The sequence below is a fragment of the Lynx canadensis genome, chromosome B3, assembly GCF_007474595.2.
Source record: "Lynx canadensis isolate LIC74 chromosome B3, mLynCan4.pri.v2, whole genome shotgun sequence".
NCBI classification, from domain to species: Eukaryota; Metazoa; Chordata; class Mammalia; order Carnivora; family Felidae; genus Lynx; species Lynx canadensis.
The window spans coordinates 92,804,936-92,830,496 of NC_044308.2; positions in this window are offsets into that span (position 1 = coordinate 92,804,936).

Sequence of the window (25,561 nt, forward strand, 5' to 3'; positions counted from 1 at the left end):
TTACACCAAATTTTGGTGAAAACTATAGCACAATTATATGTCTGTCCATACGGATAAATAAAATATGAAATCTAATTAGGGTCACTTTTCTCAAATAACCTCTCTGGACAGGTGTTCAGTTTCCTTTATCTTCTCTTTCACAAGTTCCTTAACTGCCTCCCTGCTTTAATATCTCTCCTAATCCAAGGGATCTTTTTTAAATCTCATTCTTCATTATCCCTAATGAGTAATCACTCTACAGCCATCTGGAACACCCTTTACTATTTATTTTTGCATTACTTGCAGTTTATGTGTCCTCTCCAACATTAATGACCGTAAAGAACAGACCTCTAGGACAAAGTGCCTGGTGTGACTCGTGGGCCATTCAGAGGAATGAGGAACTAGTTTTCTAGAAATCAGGATGGTTTTAAAAGTGTCTTTTCGGGGCGCTGGGGGCGCAGTCGGGTTAAGCGTCCGACTTCAGCCAGGTCACCATCTCGCGGTCCGTGAGTTCGAGCCCCGCGTCAGGCTCTGGGTTGATGGCTCGGAGCCTGGAGCCTGTTTTCCGATTCTGTGTCTCCCTCTCTCCTCTGCCCCTCCCCCGTTCTGCTCTGTCTCTCTCTGTCCAAAAATAAAAAAATAAAAAAAAAAAAAGTTGGAAAAAAAATAAAGGTCTTTTCAATGTGGACACCTTTTCTCTCCCAGAATGCTTATGAAAGGCTTTCTACTTGCCTTTTAACAAAGAACTAAATTCAATATACCTTTGACGTTGAGACCAGTACCTGGTTTAAAAAACGAATCACTTCTCCTTTGTGTACATATATTATATCTTGCTTCTAAATCTTATTTTTAGAATTTGACTAACTCTTAATTAGGTCACATTCAAAAGGTGTTAACTTTAAGGGACAATTTCTTGGTCGTTTAGAAAACATTTTGAAGGTTATTTTAAGTGAGCAAGAATTGTACCCATAATGAAATAAGTACATTTCTTTTCTTATTTTTCCTCAGGGATAGATTAAATGCTCTATAGATTTATTAAGGGCACACTGAATCCAAAATATTCATGAATATAACATCCTCTGCTGAAATCATACATCTCCATACAATTTGAATGAACATTCTAGTAATAAACATTTAAACATTTACTAAGAATTTAATATATGCCAGGCACTGGGCCATGGGGCAGTAGGGCAGAGATTCCACAAAGCCAATTAAAACTACAAGAACATTTCCAGATATTTTTTAGATAAAGTCAGCAAGGGGACTTTAGCCTTCTAAAACTTGCTAGATTAGAAGAGACTATGAATGTTAGGATTTGCCTTGCCATTTGTCTGCAGCAGCCTTCTAGCTGACACAAATATCCATTTACAGTCTCCTCTTTCACCCCCTTTACAATCATTTCTATTTCACATAGGTTGCATTGAGCAGCTAAAAGATTGCAGGAACACTCAAATCAGAATCTACTTCTAGATGCTTCTCCTCTAATTATTAATTTCAATATATCTTATTATATCTTAATATATATCTTAATATATCAATATATTATATATCTTAATATATAAATATAATATATAAGATATATATTATAATATATCTCAATATATCTAATTATTAATTTTAATATATCTTATACCTTTTGAAAACTTTCATTAAATCTTTTTAGGACAAAAGAAGCAAACACATGAACTATATATCGTAAAAAATGAAGAAATTCTTCCCCACCACTTTTCCAACCAAATTAAACTGTCATTATCTAAGTCTTGACACAGTGTCATTATCTAAGTCTCACATTTCTTTCTTTGCAGTGGTTATATCTAAAAGTTTAGGGTATTCGTTTTTCCAGTAAATTAGATAAAATAGAATTAGTAGTATAAGTGTAAAAGAAAAATCAAATTAAGCAGAGTCTGCTAATAAACCAAGATACAGAGTCCCCAAACAAATCTCCAAACAGGTTTCAACTCCTTCGTAGCCATTGAAAATCCTTTCAAAAGATTCATTTGGTTACAATTGTAGTTTGGCAGCTTAAAATTTTCTTCTTTCTAGTGTTGTAAATCTACATAGGACCCTCTTTCAGAAAACATTTCAGTGAAATTGAATGGACATTAAATTGCAAATATGATAACATGAATCTCTACTTTCCTATTGACATAGCTTTCTAACAAATGGAATAACCACAGTGGAAAAAGAAAACTATTTTCAAGTCTGTTACAGACAAACCATCAATGTCAGTTATGGTCCAGAAAATCAATTTAGGATTTGTCTGAGAGGAACATACCTCCCCCTCCTTCTCAGGAAAGGCGGACCCATGGTGTAATACGTGATGCATGACAATGGGCTGACGCAAGAATGCATGAGTAATGCACACCTGTGCAAGCCCCACACACGGCAGGAAAACCTCTTAATAGAAAGGGGCCACAAGGCTATCTAGAGACTATTAGGCAGTTCTATTTTTAGCTGAGTAACTCTCCTTCTGCCCACAATACGAAATTACAGGCTTGATGTTAATTATAGCTATGAAAGTATTACCTGAAAAATTAATTTTATGCTGTGCAAACAGGTAGATAAACCAGGGAGAAAGTGCCACTGACACAGACAAGGTTCTCTAGAGTCCAATGAGACCATCTGTGTCTTTTCCTGAGATTTTTCCTTTGGTTACATTTGAGCAGCAACATCCACTAGTGGCAAATGTTCTTATTTCAGAAAGGAACACCAGGGAAGAACAAAATAAAGCATTTTTTCCTTGTGACTGTCCTTATTAGTATGTATGCTCAAATGCATCAAACTAATGAGGCAGTGTCATTATATGGAACAGCTGTATTGAGTATTCCGGAAGTTTCAGTACATGGAAGGCTAAAACAAAACCAAAAAAAAAGCTATTAGTTAACACAAGTAGTTCATAAAGTAATAATGAAGACAGTCAAGCAATATGTTGACTTCACTAATAACTACTGCATGTGGTGTACAGGGTGGAATTTTAACATATTCATTTGTTTCCCTAAGCATAAATTACTAAAAAGCTACATTCTAAACAAAGCGCACAGTGTAAGAACTTTTTATGTTACAAAGTATGATCCCAGCACATTTAAATTCTCCATTTTATTTAGAAACAGGACTGAAAGCACATTAACTTCTAAAATCATCAATATGATGCTAAAGTCATTCATTTAATCTTAAGGTTAAAATAAATGATATCAACATTCTGCACATTTAAGTAAAAAGCTAATGAAAAATAATAAAATTTGGAGGAAACATAGACAAAATCCTTAATCTTTATCCTCAGAATATATATGATAGTGGAAAAATTAAACTCATAGTTAAATCATGCGGTGAGCATTCTAAAATTAAGCAAGAAATGACAACCGTATAATTAGAAATGGAAGACAGGAAATATTTAATCCTTCTTGGCACTGTTGCTTAATGTATTCCATTATTAGCTGACTTTTTTCCATTATAACAATTCTACAATCCCTTCTGTTCCCTGTAAACACAGGCTATCCATTGTAACATTAGACACAGCTCAATAAAACCCCAACACCAAAACCCTCCACACTTTTCCCTGATAATGACAGAGTAAATTGAGGAATATTCCTCCAGAAACTACACCTGTAGCTACTGTGTGAATTCAAGGAACAAAATAACCCATTTCTGCCCCCTTATGCAATAGAATACACTGCCTCAAATCCTGTAAACAATGTGCTAATCTTCAGCTTTGTCATGATGTCTCTTGTTTTTTCTTAATAGTTAAGCATGGATAGGTCTAGATAAACCTGTGAAATTGGTGGGTTTTTTTATAGTACCTCCTCCCAAATTCCTCCTTTGTGCCCCACTCTCTTCTTCCACTACTACCCTAGCCTCCTCCAATCTCCTGTACTCTAATATTCTTCCCTAAATGTCAGAGTCTCCTTGTCCCAGCTCTAACATCCCAACCTGTTCATTCATTCAATATCTACTGAACACCAACAATGTGCCAGTTACTAGACACTGCACTAAGCATGCCTTTCCCTTCCTTTCTTTCATGCATGCATGAAAATAGCCATCTGTTCTGTGTTCTATTCTCTCAGGGTCCTGTTCCTATTACTTTGATAAGTTACCCATGTTAAGATATTCATGAGTGGAAACTGTGTAATGTGTTACTTTTCAAGTTACATACAGTACTTAAAACTGATGTGCTGAATTTTAAGTGTCCAAGTAATTAAGTTGAAATCTTCTTTCCTAGAATTTTTGGAGTCATGGAGTGTTTTCTATAATACAGGTCCAAACAGAAGACCTAACCACGATGTAATGGGTCAATAGAAGAGACATTAGGACTAAAACTGGCTGTCATACAGAAGTAAGGTAAATACTCTGAGAACTGATATCTGCAGGGAAAAGTAGAATGAAGAAAGATCATTCCAGAAGGTCTGAGGAGAGTACTGTAACTTGCAACTGTTACTTCTCACCTGCATTTCTATAAGTAGCCTCCTTACTGGAGCAACTGAGTTCAGTCTTGCCCTACTTAATCTATTCTTGACACTACAGTGTCATCTGGAGTGATTTTTTGAAGTACTGTATTTGTTAATAATTGCTACATAAAAAATTAGTCCAAAACCAAATGATTTCAATTTTATTATTTCCCCATTTCTGTAGGTCACGAATCTGGGTGTGGCTTAGCTTGGTCTTCTGGCTTTGAGTCTCCCACAAGACTACAGTCAAGGGCCGTAGAAAACCCAAGGCTGGGCTGAGGAAGGATCTGCTGGGAAGCTCACTCATGTGCTTGTTAAGGACTCAGTACCTCTTAGGCTACCAGACTAAGGGGTTCATCTCTGCTTTCACCCCTTCCTACAGCCATGTTGAGCTACTTGCAATCATTCAGTTCCCCCAAATGCACCATGATTTCTCTTGGATGAAGACCTTGGCAAATTGTTTCCATTCCCTGGAATGTCACTTATAGTAAAGTGTGAGCATTATATAGTATTTAAAGTTTTGTGGCTGTAAGACATTACCAAGAGAATTCATATAGAAAGTTCTCCATTCCTTCTTATCTTGACCCCACTTCTGTCACCAGATTACCACCCTATTGTTTTATATCCCATTACTGCAAATCTCTTCAAAAAGTTATCTGTAGTCTTTGTTTCCAAATCCCTCACCACCCTTCTCTCTTGAAACTACTTTAATCAAGTTTCTATCCCTATCATGTTGTTCAATCCAGTGGTCACTTCTCTGTCCTGATAATACTTGGCTATCAGGAGTGTTTGACACAGCTGATCACCCCCCATTCTCTTTGCTATGCTTTCTTCATTTGGCCGGGACTACACTCATAGTTTCCCTTCAGCTTCACTTGTTACTCCTTCTTGGATTCCTTTGTGCATTCCTATTTTTCCCCAGAACAAGCCCAGTACTTACTACCTTTCTAGTTTCTATCCATGTTTATTCCCTTGATAATATTTTCTAGATTCATGATTTTAAATACTATCTATATGTTAATGACTCCCAATCTCTCTCCTGAACTCCAGACCTATATAGTCAATATCTTACTCTTCAGCTCCACTTGGATATTATATCATACAGGGTCCAGGTAAGAAACAGAGGGCATACTAATTTAGGAAATCTGAGGAGAGTTTATGGAAAAAGTGACTATTCACAATGGTGTGGGTGGAGTGTAGGGGAACCATGATAGATAGTCTCTGGATCAATAGCACCAGAACTGTTAAGACCCATAAGTCCAAACTGATGAGGGGAAGGAATGGTTACTAGCAACCAGAAGGAGAGAATTGTGTAGAAGAGACTATCAGGTGTATAGTGGTAACATTGAGTAGGGTAATACAGAGAACTTGAGAAAAATTTCACTGTGGGAAGCCAGGAAAATAGATTCATGATTTCATTCTCCTTCCTCCATCCATTCTGTAAGCTCTCCATTGGCTGAACACAGTTGGAAGCCAAAGGGCAAAGAGATCCCACTGATGAAATAAACATAGATCAATTTCCTGGGGCAGAGAGCAAAACAGACAAGAGTAGAGGAAGGATCTTACAGAACAAAGGGAAGATATTCTGTATTCATGCATAATAGGCATGTCAAAATTGACATTTTTAAAACTGAATATTTGCCCCAAAAAACTGCTCCAATCTCAACCTCCCTCTCTCACAGGATGGTGACTCCATCCTTCTGGTTGCTTATTCCAAAATTTTGGGGGTCTCCTGTGTTTTCTCAGAAACCCTCAAGCTATTCTGTCAGGAAATTCTATTGTCTCTATATTTGAAATATATCCAGAATTCTACCTCATCCCAGCACCTTTGCAAAACCATTACCTCTTGACTGAAATTCTGCAACACAAAAAAGGTAATATTCTATAAATATTTTGGTGATCAATTTTTTCAAAACATCTCTAAAGATTCATCTCTGTATGCATATGAATGTGTTCCCTAGTAAAAATTATATATAATTCTGCTTTTTGAATTATATTCTTGTCCTATTTGTTACCAATCTTTTTTTTTCTTAACAAACACATAGTTAATACAAGAGAGAGATTAGGAACTGCCCTCAATTATATACTTATAGTTTTACACAAAGATTTGAAAGGGTCCAGAAAAATTACATGTCTGCCCCAGCAAGTTTGTAATGGTAAATGAGGAATGGAAGACAGATTACTAAAAATAAATTTAAATAATCCTCTTTAGTAAACCATGCTAAGCTTTGCCTGTTTGAGTCAGTTTTGGCAAAGAAATTCTGACTATGACAGTAAAAATGTGTGGATATATTTTGAAACTGTTCCAGGCCCAGCAAATGCCAAGATAATTAGCAAGTTTACAAACTGGGCTCTACTACCTTTTCTAAAGCAAATATCACAAACTTACAGGTCTTTTTCACCTTACTGATTGTCTGTTTTTGGAAAACAAGTTGCTCTAGTTCTTTCAACAGAGATGTGAATAAAATAATCAGGCAATTTCTTCGTAAGAAACAGTTATTACTTCAATGGCACATTAAATTGGTGTTGTATAAAATAAAAGTAAAATTAATATTATTCAGAAAAATAATCAATGGCCTGGGTACATTTGGTGTAAATGTACACTTAGCAGCTCTCTGTATGTTTATTAAGCTTTAGAGTTATATTAAAACTGAACATGGGGTCAAGAAAGGAAATTGCCTTTTAAAAGTCAGCTACCAATCAGTGCCCATTAGGTTTTAAAACAAAATAAAAATACTACATCCCAGAAGACTCAGGGTCAGCTTACATCTTCACCAAAATGCATCAAACCCCTTTTACGTTCATACATTCATTAAGAATGATCTGCTGGCTCATGATCTTGCAGCTCCTGAGTTTGAGCCCCACACTGGGCTCTGCACTGCCAGTGTGTAGCCTGCTTGAGATTCTCTCCCCTCTCTCTACCTGCCCCTCCCCCACTTGTGCACGCGCTTGTGCTCACGCTGTCTCTCTCTCTCTCTCTCTCTCTCTCTCTCTCTCACAAATACATAAATAAATAAAACTTAAAAAAAAATCTTCTGGATCCTCTACTCTTGTCAATTACATTTTCTGTTTATAATGTATGCAATTTAATTTAAAACGAATGTATAAAATACAATGAAATGCATGTTAAATCTCATGTATAGTCTTTGGGCTAAATTGTAATAAGATTATTGCTCCCTTCCTAGGCTGTCTAGAAATTTAGTCAAGTAATCAAACATTTTATTTATGTTACACATGTACTTACTATAAAAATAGTAAGAAGAACTACTAAATTTTATTGACTGCTTGTTATCTCTCAGCCATAAACACAAACCAATTTAAACATATGAACTCATGTAGTAGTCATAACAACCCTGTGGGGTAGATACTAATATCCGGACTTATCCCAAAAAGGCTTCTAATTAGAGTTATCTACCAATAGGATACTTGAGAATAATGTTTGTTTATGTTCATGAGCACACAGCTAGAATGATGGTTTATTAACTACGAGGGTTTCTAGCACACCTCCGCCTACAAAGGTGTGACTTGCCCAAGAGGTAGACGCTAAGTGAGTGACAGAATGATGAAATGTCCACATTTTAACGAGTGAGCTACTACTGACAGATGCTCTGAAAAGAGTTCAGAAGACTGTGGTGTTCTCAGTCTCCTCAGGGAGTGACGCCTCCACTCAGAATTCTAATTTCAGTTTCTGTTACTAAGGAAGAGGAGCAAAAGCTGACAGCACGGGCCGTGGAGGAGAATGAAGGAGAAACGGGGCTGTGAATTCTTAATTAACGGGTTGTTCAGGGATGCCAGTGCAAGCTTTATAAAGCTGCTATGGAAGGTTGCATTTAGAATAGATACAGAAGCCACTCACTGCTATCACTAGCTTCAGGAGGCAAAAAGGCAGTTTCGAAAGTCCGAGCCAGTGGTGAGAAGGGAAATTATTTCCTCTGAAAACCCTGATTCTGTTTCTCTGAAAGCACTTTCACACTGTTAAATGACTTGGCTAATGGTATGGCTCAGAGGTTTCAAAACTCAGTTTCCGAAATGAATTCAAAATATGCACTCAAGAAATGAAAGGAAAGAAACAATCAGAAGCAAAAACACTAAAGACATTATTTCAACTAATGTTAAATTCCTGTAGGAATCAGGGAGTTTCGTAAATATTTTGGGAAAGGTGAAAGTAACATAAAAAAAAATCTCCTTTCTTCTAAGTAAAATTATTGAACTTCATAACAGCAGAAACGTTCATTTAATTACACATCGATGGGCATATATTGAAAATTTACAAAGTGCCAGGCACTGTGCTAGGCACAAGAACTACTGAGAAGGAAGGCACATCCCTGAAGTTAAAGAAATCATGGCCTGCTTGGAGTGAATACCAAAATTTCCTATGGTAAGCCATAGAAACCAAAAAGCTTTAAAAGTGTGATTTAAGGAGGTAATCAGTACTTTCATTTGACAAGTTATAATTCCCTCAAGATGTGCACAAACTGGAAGAAGCAGTTATAAGGACAGTAAAATTGAATTTTTAAAAAATATATACCAATGGGAATGCAAGCTGGTGCAGCCACTCTGGAAAACAGTATGGAGGTTCCACAAAAAACTAAAAATAGAACTACCCTACGACTCAGCAATTGCACTACTAGGCATTTATCCAAGGGATACAGGTGTGCTGTTTCGAGGGGACACATGCACCCCCATGTTTATAGCAGCACTATCTATCAACAATAGCCAAAGTATGGAAAGAGCCCAAATGTCCATTGATGGATGAATGGATAAAGAAGATGTGGTGTATATATATATATATATATATATATATATATATATATATATACACAATGGAGTATTACTCGGCAATCAAAAAGAATGAAATCTTGCCATTTGCAACTACGTGGTTGGAACTGGAGGGTATTATGCTAAGTGAAATTAGTCAGTCAGAGAAAGACAAAAATCATATGACTTCACTCATATGAGGACTTTAAGAGACAAAACAGATGAACATAAGAGAAGAGAAACAAAAATAATATAAAAACAGGGAGGGGGGCAAAACAGAAGAGATTCATAAATATGGAGAACAAACAGAGGTTTACTGGTGGGGGTGTGGAGGGGAGATGGGCTAAATGGGTAAGGGGCATTAAGGAATCTACTCCTGAAATCATTGTTGCACCATATGCTAACTAATTTGGATGTAAATGTTAAAAAATAAAAAATTAAATTAAAAAAAATATATATATATATCAAACCATATTTTCACAACTAACATTGTTTGCAAATGTATGAATATTACTTGAGACTTGTTTACAATCACAGCTGTCCTCAAACTTTTGTTGGCTTGTCAGATGTTTAGAGGGATTCGCCCTGGTTAGTATAACTCTAGTATATTAATGTTTACTGGGAAACTTCACCTATCATAATCATGCTAGGGGCCAGAGGAACAAAGTCTGAAGACATGTCACTTGTCCCGGAGGAGCTCAAAGTCCAATGGGAGAGAGAGGCAAGTAAACAGTTACAGTACACCGTATTGTAACTGTCAGGATAGACATGCGTGCAAGCTGCTGGGAAAGCCAAAAGAAGGGATTCTACAACCGTGAGAGTAAACAATTAGGAGACTGTTCATAGCTCAACATCGAAATCCCTTTCTGATAATCAGAGTCTTCCAACAGAGGAATGAGCAGTCTTGCTATAGAGGGATCCATCAGAGCTCAAGAAATGTTAAAGCAGACCAATTATTGACACGTGGTAGAAAACTTCTAAGAGATGACACTAGGTAATAATCTAGACTTTCCAATTGGATCCAATGCATAATTTCCAGCTCTGGATAGATCCTCCTAAGCTATACTTGCATAGCTTTATGAAAAGTGGGCTCTGCTGTACCCATCTTAAAGGTTCCTCAGTGCAGACCTGCCCACAAAGGTTTTGAAGATCTGCAGGCTGGAACAGTCTCTGCCAGGACAGCTGGGCCCACATCACCAGACAGCCAGGTACTCCATAGCAGTAATCAATGTGACCGTTCCTTTGTAACATGACTGTCCTAAAGATCAAAATTGTCAGCATCCTCATAAACTGTACATACTTTTCCAGCATTGCATTTTTGAGGCATCTTATACTTGGTCCTCGCTCTCCAATACTGGCCTCTGCCCCCTGCCACAGTTGTAAAATCTCCTCGTTTTTCCTCTTCTCTCTACCATGTTTTTTCTTAAGTCACAACCCAAACTCTTAATTCTTTAGAAATCTCAGTTCATCACATTGGTTCATGGCCTTCCATAGCAAATACTGACCACTGAGATTTGAAATCCTAAAAATGTGGTTAGAAAAAAAAAATGTTTCCTCAAAAGCAAAAGTAGAAAAAGGAAATCTTTCCTCAAGCCCATTTACCTCTAATAATAATAAACCTTAACATACATTGAGTTCTCCCTAGATGACTAATACCCTTCTATACACTTTATAGGAATAACTTAACTTAATCATCACAACTGAGTATAGTCAAATATTGCTAATATCACCATTTGACATAGGGAAGTGACATGAGTAACTTGCCCCAGATTTCTCACTTCATAAGCAACAGAGCTGGGGTTCAAACCCAGGCAATATGAGTTCAAAGATGGGGTACTCAACCATTACTCTACTCTTCTCTATCTCTTGAGTATATGACACTTTTTACTGTTATAACTCCTATGAGCACACAAACAAGGTGACTGATTTGTTACCTACTTCTGCTTAGAGAAAATAAAGCAGAGAAGATGGGGGAGGGGAAGGGCTAGTTTCTAGATTAACAATTATAACCCCATAGATTATGTGCTAGAGCCAGTCTAGGCATGCGCCTATTGAAGAAAGGATAAAAACCACGTGAAATAGATCCACTCTGATGCTATAAATTTAAGATAACTAAGCAAAAGAACTGTAACCCAAGAGAGACTGATACAAAGTAATATCTACACATAGAAGATAGGAAGATCGTTTCTAATGTGGAGATATAATGAGAGAGACAGAGCAAAGGCCACCACATGTGAAGGATTACTGCCTTCAAAACTACACAGAATGTTCCACAGCAGTATATTTTGCCTGCACTATTATTAGGACCTGTTCATACAGTGTAACACTGATGTTAATTTATTCTATTATTATCCATCTGTCTAGCTCTCTTCCCAAATTTTATAACTAGTAAAAACTCACATTCCACTAAATTCTAAGAAATTTGAGGAAAGAGTCCGTGTTTTGTTCTTTTTTGTACCTCCCCAAACTCTTGGAACATTATTTGAACAATAATAATCATTTAATAAATACATGTTGAAATTAAATCTGCTATTAAAAATTTAGATACCTTTCCTGGAAGGAAATACTTTCTGCAAAAGCTTCTGAAAGGAATTAGATTAAAGAGGAAATGGAAACGTTTATTTTAATCAAACTCACCAAAATGGCATACAGCAAAGAAGTAAAAAATATTAATAATTTTGAAAAGATCAAGGTAAAGAAAGTTTTGCAATTTAGAAAGAAAAGGGTCACTAGGAAATGGAAAATGAATCAGAGAATGCAAAATTCATTTCAAATGGATACAAAAGAGACTGAGCTTTCAAAATCCAAAGTTGCACTGGAAACAAGATGACTTTTTGTAAAGCTTTTAAGCTCTAACCCCTGGCACAAACTCAAACTGGAGCCTGGTTTTGGGAGAGGATTTCTCTTGGTATCTATGCTGTTGTATTTTCACATCCTTTAGAGCCACCTGTTGTATCTTGCACCTGTCTGCTCTTAAGTGATTTACTACAATCAAGAGTGTGCATGTGTTTTCTAGCTGCCTGAGTTGAGCCTCCTTTTTTCAAAATAGATTTAAGAGAGAGAGCAAGAAAAAGAGAAAGAGCGAGAGAGAGAGAAAGAGAGCTAGAGAGAGACTTGCCTGGATAAAATTATACCACTTTAGTTTCCCCATGACTGTTATCAAAGTTAATACAAAAGTATGGATGTTCTGATCTTACCCCACCCCAACCCCCAACAATGATTGCTTTCTCACTTTCATCCCACAAGTTCAAAAGTAGACAATGTAACTAGCATCATGCAGTATTAGTAATCTGTTCTCTGAAGAGAAAAATTGCAGGAGCAAGATAAATTGTCAACAATGCTTGGTGGGCTTTTGTTCATCATCACATGGCAATTGCAACATGTATCTCCAAGAACTTTCTTTACAGAATGAACTTATCACTCCACAGCAAGCATAGACAACTAATTGAGGGAATCAAGCATTTTCTGGAAAACAGTGGCCTTTTCTCTGCTTTGAAAATTATGTAGGATACAAAAAACAACTGCAGGTAACATTGTAGGTGCAGATTCTTCATATTCTTATGGGCAAAATATAGGCCCATTCATCCTCTCCCTCTCACCCTCTCTTGCCCTTGCTCCCCCTTTCTCTCCCTCTCTCTCTCTCCTTCCTCTAACCCCCACACTTCTTAAAAGCCTTGTTAGCATTTGTTAAGAGTGTCTCTCTGGCAAGTTATAAAACAGCAATGTTACTCATGATTATTTTTAAATGTTATTTTTTCATGATCAAAATACATTGTGATGCCAATGTTCATGTTAAAAAGAAATTTTAAACTCTTTCAATGTTCTTTCTGGAAAAACACTCCCAGATTACAACTGGTCAAGATGAGGCAGGCCAACGTATGGCCCACAGGGGGAATCAGAGTTCCAAAATATTGGTTTTGTTGAGTTAGAGAACGGGTTGGTAAACTTTTTCTGTAAAGAGCCAGATAGTAAATATTTTAGACTTTGTGGGTCTCATACAGTCTCTGTTGCAACTACTCAACTCTGCGTTGTAGCATAAAAGCAGCCACAGACCATAGATAAACAAATGGGAGTGTCTGTGTTTCAATAAAGTTTTATTTGCAAAAGTAGATAGCAGGATAAGACAGGTGTTGCCCATGGACCTTGGTTTGCCAACCTCCGATTTAGAGGCAAGAAGACAGCTCTCAGAAATTGGACACCAGTTTCATCTTACACAGCAAGAAAAGAGAGAATGTTCCTGGCCCAAGTGAAGATAATAAAGGGAGAAAAGTGGCACATAGAGTTGTTGAGCTACAGCTAATATTTATGTGTTATCTTTCGTATATTTCTTGATAACATGATGTTACCCTGATAAGCAATAGTTAGATGATTTATTTAAAGTCAAAGTAAGCTATGTCTTTGAAGAATCATCACCACAACAAAAAGTCAGTAGGCTGGTTATTTGTACACAATATCATCTACCTTAAAACTGGGGAGGGAAGGGCAACCTCAGAGAAGCCTATCAAAGTTTACTGAAACTATATTAGTTAATATTGCTAAAAATTTTTATTTTTAGTTATAAGGAGATAGCCAATTCTTCAGTATAAGCTAAAATATTTAACATGGTCCCACCAAACTATTAAGCAGTATAAAGAAACTACACACACACACACACACACACACACACACACACACCTCTTCTATATAACTTAATTGTGACAATGCTGACGATAATGCTTATAATAATAGCTATAAGTAACAGTACTTGCCTACTGTATATTGGAATTTATAGTAGGTTGTCAAAAAAAGCATATTTAATCCTCAATAACCCTATAAAATAGGTATTATTATCCCATCTTCCACAGATAATGAAATGCATGTAGTTATTAAGTGGCTACAGCTGAGATTAGTCTGACATCCATACATACAACTTTCTACACAAGACCAAAATTTTCTAGTTCTCCCACTTGTGAAATAAAAGTTAATTCAGTTATATAAAGTTAAATTTCCATCTGTGGAATTCTGACCTAACATACTTGTTAGGTATACAGCCCAGAGGAGCAAAATGTGATGTGCACCCACTCTCCAAGACCAAAACTCCATAGCAGAGTAGTAATTTGGATATGATGGGGATGAGTCATGTAATTATAGCAAGCCAACATTTTTTTTTCAACTACCGACTAAGGCAAAGAAGTAAGGCAACTCACCCTCAAGCTAAGACTAAGAAATGAATACTAGGCTACTCAAAATTTTTAAATTAAGTTTGTGAGCAAGATGACGGAATAGGAGCCCACCACTTCCATTCATATCCATCCTCGGCAACAACAATCTGGTAAACATCTATGGTAAAATCCCATGCCTTTGTGGGAGCTATGGGATCCAGGTAAAACACTCTGAAACCTAATAGAGCCAAAGACCCAGGAGGGTCAAATTGAGAAGGCAGGCCTGCTCCCAGATGGCAGACTCACTGACCATGGTCCTGGCTGCAGTCTCAGAAATAGCCCCAAACCCTCAAGGACTTGACTATAGCCCTGTTTGGCCTTGGTTCTGCCACAGGGCCAATCAGCAATGATCAAGATCAAGAATTATACCCATCTCTGTTCCCAGTAACAGGTTTGCCAATCTCAGTCCCAGCTATGAACCCAGAAACAGCCCATGACTCAGCTGGAACTCCTCTTAGCTGGCAGTCCTACCCACACAGATGGTAGGGGAAGACATGCTTGTGCATGCCCCTAAGGCAGGTCCTCTGACCCCAGTCCAACTGCACATCTGAAATGGCCTTGTATGGCCCCTCTCAGCCACAGGCTAAGGTACATTCCTATCAACCCAGGATCATGCTGGGAGATGCACATCTTCATGCCCCCTGTGGTAGGCCCATTGACCTTGGTCCAACTACAGATCTTAGAGAAGCCCCATAACCTGGCTCCAGCCCTTGACAGCTACAACAGAAAGTAGTCCTACCTACTGAGGGACCCGGAAGGAGACACCCATCTATGCCCCCAAAGGCTGGTCTGCTGACCTCAGTCTGATGTAGATCCTGAAGTGGCCCTGTGACTCAGATCCCACCATACATAGTCATAGTCCAGAGGCAGTCCTGCCTGCACAGGGACTTAGTGGGAGAGAAACTTCTCTGTGCTCCCCAAAAGCAGGACCACTGACTTTGGTCCAACTGTAGATCATGAGGCAGCCGTGTGGTCAGGATCCAGCCCCAAACAGACATGAGCATCCAGGGGCAGTCCTGTCACTCAGGACACTGGCAGGAGGCATGCCTGTCCATGCCCCTAAAGGCAGGCCTACAGATATCGGTCCCAACTGTGGACTCTTAAGCAGTCCTGTTACTCAGTTCTAACTCCTCTCAGTTGCAGTCTGAGGCCAATCCTGCCACTAAGTGATCCACTCAGTGGCATGTTGGGAGCCCTCCCAAGGACATAATAGGAGCCACACCCATCCACATACCCGATAAAAGACCCACCATCTGTGGACCCTGAAGTAGACACTTAACCCAGCGTTAGCCCTACAGACCAAGTTACCAGGTCCAACTGGTTGAGGACCCCAATGTAAACCAAGCAGTATACACATGACCTGACTTTAAACTTGCTTGACTGCAGTCACAGAGGTGATACTTGGAGACATAACAGGAAATGCCAAAAACACTCTGTAAAGACTGAAAGAGGTACTTGTTTCTTCAAAAGCAAAGACCCTAATGCAAGACTACACAGATCATGAAGACTAAGGCAAACATGGACCACGACAGGAAATTAATAAAGCTCTAGTAACCAACCTCAAAGAGATAAAGATCTGTGAATTGCCTGAAAAATAATGCAAACAATCATCTTAAAGAAGCTCAGTGAGGGGTGCCTGGATGGCTCAGTTGGTTAAGCTTTGGACTGTGGCTCAGGTCATGATCTTGTAAGCTCAATCTGTCAGTCGAGCCCTGGATTGGGCTCTATGCTATCAGTGCAGAGCCCATTTTAGATCCTCTGTCACCCTCTCTCTCTGCCCCTTTCCTGTGCTCATACAGTCACACACTTTCTCTCAAAAATAAATGTAAAATTAAAAAAAAAGAAGCTCAATGAGATACAATAGAAGACATATGGACAATGAAATGAAATCACAGAATAATGGATGAACAAAATACAAAGTTTAGAAACCAATGAGAAGAAATAGAAACCATTAAAACAAGCACACACACATACACACACACACAGAAATCCTGGAGCTGAAGAATACAATAGCACTGTTGAAATATTCAGTGAAGACTTCCAACAGCAGACTTGATTGTGCAGAAGGAAGAATCAGCAAACTCAAAATCAGGTCATTTGAAATTTGCCATTTAGGGAAGCAGAAAGAAAAAAGCACCAAGTGCACACAATGAGGAAAGAATAATCTCTTCAATAAATAGTGCTGAGAAAACTGGATATCTAAGTGCAAAAGAATTATACTGGACCCTTATACCAAATACAAAATCCACTTGAGATGGATTAAAGACATAAATGTAAGGCCTAAAAGTATAATAAAGAAACAGGAGACATTAAAACCAATACCATAGAAATACAAAAGATCAAAAGAGACTACTATCAAAATTATGCCAACAAATTGGATAGCCCAGGACAAAAAGGATAAACCTAGAAACATAGAACCAACCAAGATGGAATCACAAAGAAACAGAAAATGTGAACAGACCAATAATGAGTAGGAAGATTGAAGCAGAAATCAAAAACCTCCCAATGATGAAAAACCCAGGACAAGATGGCTTTATGGGTAAATTTTACCAAATAAGTAAAAAAGAATTAAAACCAATCCTCTCAAATTCTTCCAAAAAATTGAAGAAGGGGGATCAATTCCAAATTCATTTTATGATACCAGCATTGCCTTCATACACAAGAAAATGAACATACATGAAAATTTCCATAATGAAATATGAATAAAACAAATTCAACAGCACATTAAAGAGATCATACACTATGATCAAGTGGAATTTATCCCTGGGATGCAAGGATAGTTCAATATAGGCAAATAAATAAAACTCTTAGAAGAAAACACAGAGAAAAAAAGTCCTTGACATTGGTCTTTGCAATAATTTTTTTGGAAAGGACAGCAAAAGCATAGGCAACAAAAGCAAATAATAACAAGTGAGGCTACATCAAACTAAAAGTCTCTGTACAACAAAGAAAACTACCAAATGAAAATGTCACTTATGGACACTGAATGGCACTGGAATTCTGATATATTACTGATTGGAGGTGTAAAATGGTACAAACATTTTGGAAAACATTTGCACAGCTGCCCATAAACAATTTTATTCTAGTTATTTAGCTAAAAGAAGTGAAAAGTTATGTTTACAGTATCACTTGGACACTAATGTTTGCAGCACCTTTATTCATAATAGTTTTAAACTAAAAACAATCCAAATGATCATCACCAGATGAACAAACTGTGATGTAGTCATACAATGGAGTATTACTCCATAAATAAAAAATTAAAATGTACAAACTACTGATACATGGGAAAACTTGGAAGAATCTTAAAAGCATACTAAATGAAGCAGATTAATTTACAGTAACAGAAAGTGGGCTCGTGGTTGCCTACAGTGGGGATCAAATACAAAGGAGCATGAGAGTACTTTCTGCAGTGCTGGAAATGTTCTATAACTTGATTGGGGATTGGCAGTTACAAGGTAACTTGGGTATTTACATTTTTAAAACTCATTTAACTGCACACTTTAATTGATGCATTGGCTGCATGAAAATTATACTAATAAAAAATGAGATAATACTAATAATATAGGATTTTATCTTGTTACTAAATATACCCAGCCTCAGAAATTATATAGCCCTCTCATTTAATATTATATATAGCAGCCCCAATAATCATCCTCAATTTTCCTTACTTTTTCCCTATGCTACTTGTTAGTTGTCAGCAACTATCATGGTTATACTTTGTACTTTTTGAAGAAACTAAACTATAACACAGATGGAAGTAATTGTCATAACTTACCTTAAAAAGAATACCAAAAAGCTGATACGCACCCTCCCCACTACCTATCCCTGACCTGTCCATTGTAGGGATCCTAAATTCTGAAAAAATCCGGGAAAGTAATACAATGTATGAAAAGACCCAATATTAAATATCAGGGAGTAGATTAGAGAATTAGATCAAGGGAATTAGTCAGAAAATTTAAAAACCATTAACATTGTACTCTCCAAAATAATCCAGCATTTTTTAAATGCTAGTAAGAAATTCAACATATAAATTTGATTTTAAAGCCTGACTCTTAGGGATGCTTAATCCACAGAAAATGCATATATCCAAAGTAACAGAAAAGATTCCCTTTAGGTTGCATTAAATTATGGATTTATAAATTATTAATGAAGCCCTCATAGAAAACCTTGAAGATTTAATGAAGATGATGGCAGAAGGAAATGAAGTAAGGTATGACCAGGGAAAACAAAGCTTAAATCAGCCTAAATTTGAGGTCTTAATTAAGGCAAGGTGGAGAACAGAAGTGAATCAAAATGTAAAAGAAATTTTTTTAAAAACCAGAGAAGGGACATTTCTGTCTTGATTTTGAACTTGGTCTAAATGATTTGGAATATCCATGTGTCCTATGTCATGTCTCTTTTATTTCATTTCAGGAGGTATCTATATAAAAAACAATAAGTCATCTGTCCAAGTATACCATAATCTGGACCTTAATATCCCCCGATCCCCTTCTAGCTCCTTGCAATGGTCATATCACAAAATCCTATTACATCTACAATAGGAGGGTTTAAGTTGTATCATGTTGTCTACAGAAACTGCAGAGTATTTGTAGGCTTAACTAACATAGAAAAACTACATAGAAGTCCAAGGTTATATAAAGAACAGGTGGGTGCTCTAGAGGAAAATACTGATCCATTAATCACTAAGAGCCTGGGTAGCTCAGTCAGTTAAGTGTCTGAGTCTTCATCTCACAGTTCATGGGAGTGCAGAGCCTGCTTGAGATTCTCTCTCTCCCTCTCTCTCTTCCCCTCCCCTGCTCTCTCCCTCTCTCTCTCTTTCTGTCTCTCTCTCAAAACAAATAAACTTAAAAAAGTAATAACTGAGAACAAAATGCTGCAGGTAAAAAGAAATCCTTGTTAAGTGCCCCAGATCAAAAAATGAGAGCCTTTTTAAATATTAGAAAGCCACATTTGTGTTTGTTTATATGTGATCTATTCTGTATATAAATGTTACTTATTTTGCACTTATCGATAATTCAGGAATTTATTTATTTCACACAATTATGGGGCCACATAGACTTTGTGGACACTGTACAGAAATTGTAATGCCCGAAGTTCCGAAACCTCCCACAAAAGTCCACCAGAGTCGTAAGTCAAAGCCAAGCGGCAAGGGTCGTTTATTGCAGGTTCGAACCTGGTCCTCTGCGCACTCGTCGCCGGTGACGCAAGAGGCCACGATCAGGGTTGGTACAGCGTTTTTATAGACAGAGACAAATAGCACAGGGGAGGTTTCAAATTATGAGGGGCCTGATTAGTTGATTTTAAAGTAAGGACATTTGTTGTTCTCTGATTGGGCGTCCTTTGTCTGTACTTTGGCGGGAAGGCTTTGTCCGTTACTTGTGGCGGGAGGAAAAAAGGGGGAAGGGGGAAGGGGATAGGGTAGGTGGGGAATGTGCTAAGCAAGCAGGTTTACAGAAGCGAGAAATGCCGGTTAGTTTATGTACAATCACTCATTCCATTACATATCAGACTACATTTAGGAAGGTTTACAACCCATTCTACTACACAGCGGGTTACATTCAGGAAAGGCCTCACAATGCTCGTAGCAAACAGCAAGCAAAACAGACTTCTCAGCAATTGTATTTATCAAAGATCCATAATAAGCAGAAAAGAGAACTTTAGCTTTAAACTAAGGCAGGGCTGTCATTTGGATTTAAAGCTGTTCTTTTCAAAATGAGTATCAAACTATGGCCTGTGTGGCTCAATAGCTTTGCCAGTAAGAAACCAGAAATAACCACAAGCAGCTCTACTTAGCTGCAGCAAAGATTCTAAGTTCTGACATCTTCAAAATAACTTGGGAGAACTGAAATCAGTTTTTCCAGTTTACAACATTCAAGGGTACCAAGAAATCCTGTTATATTTCAGGCTGGAGACAGAAAGCACAGAGCCCATGGCTCAAGGATAGGAATTAGAGAGTAATTAAGGTGCCTTGTCAGACCCTAGCAAGAAACACTTGTAGGACCTTAAGGATTAAAGCCAAATCCTTCTGAAATGCAAAAAGAGCACTAAGTTTGAGTGAAGTTGCAGCCACAAGTAGGCACAATTTATGCTGCTGGCACTTTTGCAGAACAGAGCAGAAGATGAGAGTCCAGTTTAGGGAGGGAGGGAGTGGGGGGTAATGTGTGCAGAGAAGCACAGGGATGGGCTCCCAGGTCAGTCACTGCACAAACCAAGGTGAGAGTAGCTACTGCTGATTACATGTGTATGGCTATATTTGTTGGGCATGATTATCTCACTAAATCTTCACAAGTAATACTGTGAAAAAGGCACCATTAACTACTGCCCAAGAAACTGAGCTCCCACCCAGTGTGCATTGGAAGGACCGGTTGTTGGGGTGGTGGTCTGCTTGCAGGTCCTCGAGCCCCTGTGTGTCCGCCGAGCCACAGTCTGGACCCCACCCTTGCCAGCAACACCTTCCCTTAGAGATTGGCTTGGTTCTTCCATCAAGATATAGAGATCACCTTCAGGTGGGCCAGACTTACCTGGGAGATAAGGGAAACCAGGGCAGTAGCCCATACCACGTACACAGGGGCACACAAGACTGGTGAGTTCCTTTATAACTTAAAGAACATCCATTGCCTGCAGCAAATCTATTATACAAGTTAAATGAAAATATAATGCTTCCAGGCACTTATCCCTGGAAGTTAAGTTCCAGAGAAATTAAACCTGAATTTTTAAACGTCTTAAGAACCTCTCTTCTTAAGAAGAAAGCTTCCTTGTTCTTCTCAGTGTTAAAACTAGAGATAGAGTCTGCATAGATTTGAACTAAAGCAGGGCCTTTTCCCCATAGGTCTGCACTCATAGAACAGTCTTTGCTGACTGTGTGCCTTTGACCACAAACTATAAATAGCCACACCCCGCCAGCCTGTTCTATGCATTCTTTCCTTCTAAACCTTATCCATTACCACTGTTTTGTGAAATGTGGCTTCTTTTCTTTTTAACCAAGGCTGAGTCAATTTCCTGTTTCATAAATCTGCTTTCCTCACCACTTCACATACAAGAAAACTGTAGTGTACAAGGTTCACATACATTTGAATTCACAAGTCAGAACTTGAACCGAGGTCCTCCGACTCCCAATCCCATTTGGACTTGCTATATTGTTCTGCCTCTCTCACAAGTGCTGATCCAACAACTGAGGCAATGACAAGTTCAATATGGGCAAGAAGTGCCGTGGGGCCAGCAGTCTGGATGTATTTCTATGTGGAAGTGGGTTTTTTTAGATTCAAAGTTCTGGAAAACAAATTATGTTAAACAGGATCTTACTCTCTCTGAGCCTATTTCTAAACCTAGAGAGTGCATTAGAAATTTAAGCAGCTATGCAAAAATGCCAAAGGCATGAGAAAGCTATGCCACTATGTTTTATCTGAATAAAGCAAATTCCTTTATATAGACAGAACACCTCTGCCACCAGGCTACTAGAAATGGACTGAGAATGACTCTTGGTGTCCACTAGAGGCAGCATGGTGTCGTAGTTATGAAAGCAAGTCCTGAAGTCAAACCACCTAAGTGAGAATCCCTGGTCCACCTCTTTCTACTTGTGTGACCCTGGACAAATTACCTTAATCTCTCTCTGCCTCAGTTTCCTCACTTATGCAATAAGAATAATAATAGTATTTATCTCACAGGCTTATTGTGCCGATAACATAAGTTAATGTACATAAAGTGCCAATAAACATGCTTATTATTTAGCAAACACTCAATAAGTTACCCTTACCATCAACAGGTGAAATGGAGTTGAGAGATGTACCCGGCCTCCACTGTCTGCTCTTGTCATCTTAGATCGGCAGGTATGACACACTGTATGGCACACTGAATGATCAAAAATAATTAACAAAGATAGGTTGGTTTCGAAGACACACAGGTTACTTTTGAATGTGGGGTAAGTACAGAAAAACTGCTGGCCATGGCAGGTGTCTTCACTCAAAGTCTAGCTGACCTGACAGGTGATCTACCTATCTTGATGGAAGAACTCAGCCAATTTCTAAGAGAATGTGTTGCTGGCAAGATTTGTCTAAGTAAACCAGCTGGGGCTGGTAGTGGGGCTCAGTAGTGGGGCTACTGAGAGCCAGGCTGTCTTGTTCGGGATTTGCTTAGTGCTGTGTATAGTTATTATTTTGCTTACTGAGCATTTTTCTGTTCTTAAGGCACCCTACCCTGAAGTAGATTTCTTTAAATTTCTCTAGGGAATCATCCCTTACTGACACTGTCTGGTTCCAGTGGTGACCAAACCTGAAAAAAGGGCTGCACAACCCATGTGCCCTCTCCTTTGACTCAAGGTTAGTTATGTAACTCAAGCTGTTCTAGTCAGAGTGAATGGCAGTACTTGCTGGGAGTTCCCGGGGGGTGGGGGGGGGGAGGAGAAAAACAAAACTGCTTTCACATCTACTGTATTTTTTTAATGTTTATTTATTTTTGAAAGAGAGCAAGTGGGAGAGGGGCAGAGAGAGGGAGGAAGATAGAGAATCTCAGGCTCCTTGAGGTCAGCGTAGAGCCCAACGTGGGGCTCGAACTCACAAACCCTGCAATCATGACCTGAGCTGAAATCAAGAGTCGGACGCTTCACCAACTAAGCCACCCAGGCACCCCATCACATCTACTGCATTTTAGTCTAGGAAGATGCGGGTTAGCACTGCTGGGTGGCTTTTTTTTTTCCTCTAGAGACTGAGAAGAAATACAACAGAAAAAGAGATAAGAAGTAAAGATGGGGGATAAAGCCCTAGTGGCATATTTTAAGCCCCTGACCAAGCTACACTTAAAATAAGACCATCCTTTAGATTTTCAAGCTATTTGAACCCATAAATTCTCCTGATTTTTAAAGCCAGCTAGGATTGGTTTTCTGTCACATTGAACAGAAAGAATCCTGATAGTGGAAGGCATCATTTCTGTAGCTGACAAAAACTAGAAGGGTCAGATATGGCGGATTCATAGAGCATGCTCAATGGTGCTCTTCAGTATCTTCAGTTGGATCCTTGTGTGTTTGCAACCAGCTCACATCGAATATTGAGAGTGTTTGATATGTATTTTAAATATCCTGAAATAATCTTTCCCAAATATCTTTAGTTTTATACATGTGGATCCCATATCTCTATTTACTTTTAAGTCTGTCTACAAGGCTCACAGCTCAAAATTGTTATTTTATGACAAGCCTTAAGCAAAAACAAAACAAAACAAAAGCCCTAATCATCTATCCTAGAAATCTAATCAAGTTGAAAATAAACACAAAAATTCAGTGACCAAAAATGAAACAGTGAAAGATCTTTATGATTTTTTCTTATGCACCAGCATATTTTGATAAACTAATGCGAGTATCCAGTTTTAGGTATGTCACTTTTGCTAGCCTATAGTAGGCATACTGTAGCACAGACACTGTAGTAGTGTGAGTGCAATCAGGAAAGAAACCACACAGTAGGTTAAAAGGGGGACAGTTAATATAAAGAATTATTAAATATAATAAAAGTAACTATAAGAAAACTACAAGGAAATTCACCCTAGGACTGAGGAAGAGCATTCAGGGGAGAACAAATTTAGAGGCAATCACACTGCTGGAGAAGGTATGGTTTGGCTACCATACAGCAGAGAATTTCACTGGTTCAGTAAGGCCTGAGCTGGTCTAAATTGCTGGTTAAGACATAGGCAACTCTACCCAGGGCAGCTGGGTGGCTCAGTCGGTTAAGTGTCTGACTCTTGGTTTTGGCTCAGGTCATGATCTCATGGTTCCTGAGTTCAAGCCCCACGCTGGGTTCTGTGCTGACAGTGCAACGCCTGCTTGGGATTTTCTCTTTCCCTCTCTCTCTGCCCCTCCCCTGCTTGTGTGCTGTCTCACTCTCTCTCTCTCTCTCTCAATATAATAAATAACCTTAAAAAAAAAGAAAGAAATGGGCAACTCCAGCATACAGGTGGGAGAGGAGATGAACAGCAACCAGTGACATGGGTATGCAGTGGGAGACTGGGGACTGCTGGGGACAAGAGGCCTGCAGAACACAGGGCACACAGTAGGTCTGGCTACTCTGGCAAGATATCTATGGGAAGGTAAGAGCCAGGCCTATAAGGCTGCAAGAACTTGTAAGAACTGTTTTGGGCCTATGGCTGGGACAGGAGCCACAGAATGTCCTGACAACCATACTACCAAGCCCTAGTTCCACGTAAGAGATGGCAAGAAAACTTCTTCCTCCTGCAATATCCATACAGCATCCTATACTGGAATGGTGCTCACTTTAAAGGGGAGATACTTGAAGGAATGTCATTGTTTCTCACAAACAAATATATTGAAGTGTGCATGCAGTGCTAAGAAGCAATAAATTAATAACAGCCTCAAAGCAAAGTCAACCCATCTCTATCCTATGAACTCTTCTTTCTGTATTTTTCTTGCCCTCTCCATTTTTCACTTTATTTCAGAAACTAATATTTATTGAGTACCTACTATTCATCCAGAAATTATAAAAAAAAAAAAAAAAATACAACCCTTGTCTCCAAAGGGCCAGAGGGGATGCAAACAAGAAACAATTGAATGCCATGTGATGAGACTATAATAGAGATATGTTCACCAAATTAAGCTTTGCCTGTGGAACTCAAGAAGGGCTTCCATCAGGCAGATGAACTTCACTATGTTGTGGCACAGCAGTGTTTTGAAGCTTATAGCAAGTCACTTATTGCTAAAGATGATTAATATGTTGAGGTTTGCATGATTTGGGTTTTGTGAATTTCAGTGCAGTTAAGGTATTCCCTATAATATCACTTTCATGTTCTTGAATGCTCATAGACTTCTATTAAAGGGCAAAAACTGCAGGAACTACACATAACCCAAGTCTATGTAATTCATGATACTGCCCACAATCTTGATGTGCCCATAGGAATATGTTATATTCACAAGACAATTGCATTTGATAGGGAACAGAGGGCATACACAGCTTTCAGTAAGCCTCAGACTTTTATGATCCTGAAATTTCTAATACAAGGCAATTAAAAAGAATCCAAATACAACCTTGCCCAGAGATGGGAGGCAGTCCTAAATTTGACAAAACCTAAAAAAGGCAATTGTATTTCTGAGTCTGGAAGTTAGATATGAGATATGAGCTGGAGAATATCAGTTTGAAAGTCAGTGTGTTAGCTTCTGTTGAAATCATGGGATTGCATAGCGAGGGA